This window comes from Elephantulus edwardii, unplaced genomic scaffold (genome assembly GCF_000299155.1).
Source record: "Elephantulus edwardii isolate Elephantulus edwardi_28Jun2011 unplaced genomic scaffold, EleEdw1.0 scaffold00343, whole genome shotgun sequence".
Lineage (NCBI taxonomy): Eukaryota > Metazoa > Chordata > Mammalia > Macroscelidea > Macroscelididae > Elephantulus > Elephantulus edwardii.
Window position 1 is genome coordinate 2,138,448 of NW_006400093.1, and position 3,325 is coordinate 2,141,772.

Consider the following 3,325-nt stretch of genomic DNA (forward strand, 5'->3'; position numbering starts at 1 on the left):
TCCATTGTCCAACCCATGATCTGACAGCTTGTATCTTAAGCTTTCTTGGCTTCTGTGATTCCAAACACGTCAACTGCTCACATTTTTTTCTTTTGACCAGTGTCTCTTAAGTTTAGTTGTACTGTCTCCAAGGGAAGTTGACGTGGCCTGTAGAACTCCTGTGTAGATTACGTTTTCCTTTCCGCCGGGTTTTCCTGGGTTTTACCGGAAAGACGCCTCTTTTGCTGTTATCCGAGGTGACCTTGCCCAGTGCCGCTTCCTGTCCTCCCTCTCTGGCCGGGTTTTCCTGGGTAAGTATAGTATGAGAGGTAGAGCTCAGATAGGAAGTCACTCAAAGATAAGGAGGAATGAGAAATGTATGAAGTATAAACGTAGGAAAATTGTAAGTTTTCAAAAATGAAATGGAATGCATGAAGATCTATATTCCAGGCATTGTTGTTGTTGTTGTTGTTGTTATGTGCTGTCAAGTCCACTATGACTCATAGCAACCCTATCTATGCACAATACCTTTGAACTTTACTCTATCCTGAGCCAATATCACTGTCTCTGATACACCAACATGTATTACCCCAGTTTTTGTGTCAGTCCACCTCACCTGAGGTTTTCTTCTCCTGCACTGTCCCTCCACCCTTCCAAGCATGATATCCTTCTCCAAAGACTGGTACCCTCCTGGCTACATGCCCAAAGTATATGAGATGGATTCTCAAAATATTTGCCTCCAAGGAGCAGCTTGACTTCAGCCTCTCCAAGACAGACCTGTTAGTTCTCTTTGCAGTCATAGTATGTTCAATACTCTTCTCCAGCACCACAACTCAAAGATAACAGTTCTTCTGTCATTCTTGGTCATTGTCCAGCTCTCTGATGCATAGGAAGTAACTTTGAAGACCTTGGCTTGGATTAAGCACATCTTAGTCTCTAAACGGAAATCATTGCTCTTCAGCACAGTGAAGAGATCATTAACAGTATATTTTCCTAATGCAATTTTTATCTTGATTTCCTGACTGCTGGTGCCAACAGTGTTGATTGAGGAGCTCAGCAAGCTGAATTGTTAACAGTCTCAATTCTTCTCCAACTATTATGATGCTCCCAATGGGCCTAGTGGTGAGAATCTTCATTTTCTTGATGTTGAAGTTCAATTCATATTGCAAACTACAGGCAATAGTGAAATGAAATGGACTAGCATGGACCACTTTAAATCAATCATATGATCTACCATACTGGGAATGAAAAACTGAGGAAAAATAATTTTTCATTCATAATTAAAAGGACAATTTCAAGGTCTATCCTAACATACAATGTTTTTCGTAATAGGATACTATTTATATATGTATAAGAAAGACCTATTAACACACTATTGCTCAAACATGTACACCAACAACCAAACCCAAAGAGAAGGAAACTGAGGATTTCTACCAACTTTTGCAGTCCAAAATCGGTCAAGCATGCAATTAAGGTGCATTAACAATTATTGGTGAATGGAATGCAAAAGTTGGAAACAATGAGGAAAGATGGTCTTAAAAAGTATAGACTTGGTGACAGAAATGAGGTATTAGAGAGAACAATTGAATTTTATACATTCAATTATTTATTCATACCAAATACCTTTAAAACACACACAGACACACCCACCCACCCACACACACACACACCCCCAAAACAAAGCAAAACACACACACACGGCAACTTTACACATGGACCTCACCTCATGGACTGTGCAAGAATGAGACTGACTATATCTTTGGGAAGAAATATTGGAGAAGTTCAATATCAGCAATCAGAACCAGGTCAGGTGCTGACTGGGGAAATGACCATCAATTACTAATGTACAAATTCAAATTGCAACTGAAAAAGATTGAAAACCCCCCCAAAAAATCCCCAAAATTGCAGCCTTGAATCTGCCCCATTTGATTTTTTTAAAATCATCTTAAGAACAGGTTTGATTCCAACCAAAAAGAGCCCTGGAAGAGATGGTTTTAAAAGTGAATTTTATCAAATATTCAGAGAACTGTTATCAATTCTACATAAATTATTTCAGAAAAAAAGAAGGTAGAATTCTCCAGACTCATATCTTTGATACCAAAGCCAGGAAAAGACACCACTGAAATAGAAAACTATAGGCCAATATCTCTCATGAACATTGATGCAAAAATCCTGAATACAATACTAGCTAATTGAATCCAATGATACATCAAAGAAATAATTCACCATGACCAAGTGGGATTCATAACAGATATGCAAGGATGGTTCAACATAAGAAAAATAATCAGAGTAATCTATCACATTAACAAAGCGAGGAAGAAGAACCACATGATCCTATCAATTGATGCAGAAAAGGCCTTTAACAAAATCCAACACCCTTTCCTGATTAAAACACTCAACAAAATAGGATTAGAGGGGAATTTCTTCAACATAGTAAAAAGTATTTATGCAAACCCAAAAGCCAACATTGTTCTCAATGGAGAGAGGTTAAAGGCATTCCATTTAAGAACAGGAACTAAGCAAGGATGCCCACTATGCCCTCTCTTACTCAATATTGTTTTGGAAGTCTTAGCAATAGCAATAAGACAAGAGAAGGGAATAAAATGTAGCCAAATTGGCAAAGAGGAGGTAAAATTATCTCTATATGCTGATGATATGATACTATACTTAGAAAACCCTAAAGACTCAGCAAGAAAACTATTGGACACAGTGGAGAAATTTAGCAAAGTGGCAGGATACAAGACCAACATACAAAAATCAGTTGCATTTCTCTATAAGTGACAAAGAGAATATAGAGCCGAAACTAAGAAAAACAATACCCTTCACAATAGCTAATCACAAGATTAAATACTTGGGAATAAATTTTACCAGAAGCACAAAGGATTTGTTCAAAGAAAATTACAAAACATTACTACAAGAAACAAAAAGAGACTTTGAGAACTGGAAGAATATCCCTTGCTCATGGATAGGAACACTCAATATTGTGAAAATGGCAGTACTACCAAAGGCAACTGACACGTTTAATGCAATCCCAATACAAATACCAATCCCATTCTTCAACGAGATGGAAAAGGCAATCTCCAGTTTCATTTGGAATGGAAAGAATCCCCGAATAAGCAAAGCACTCCTTAAAAGTAGAAGAAAGGTAGGAGGTATCTCACTCCCTGAATTCAAATCCTACTACACTGCCATGGTGGTTAAGACAGCATGATACTGGTACAATGACAGACACATAGATCAATGGAATAGAATTGAGAACCCGGAGATCAGTCCATCTATCTATGGTCAACTGATTTTTGACAAGGAGATGAAATCAGTTAAGTGGGAAAACGACAGCCTTTTTAAC

General features: G+C 37.8%; 1 protein-coding gene across 1 annotated transcript in view; it reads right to left on the bottom strand.

Moving 5' to 3' along the window:
* The window catches only part of LOC102869973 (monocarboxylate transporter 8-like), a 498,665-nt gene that overhangs the window by 479,964 nt on the left and 15,376 nt on the right, over positions 1 to 3,325 (bottom strand). The gene's annotated exons all lie outside the window — the stretch shown is intronic.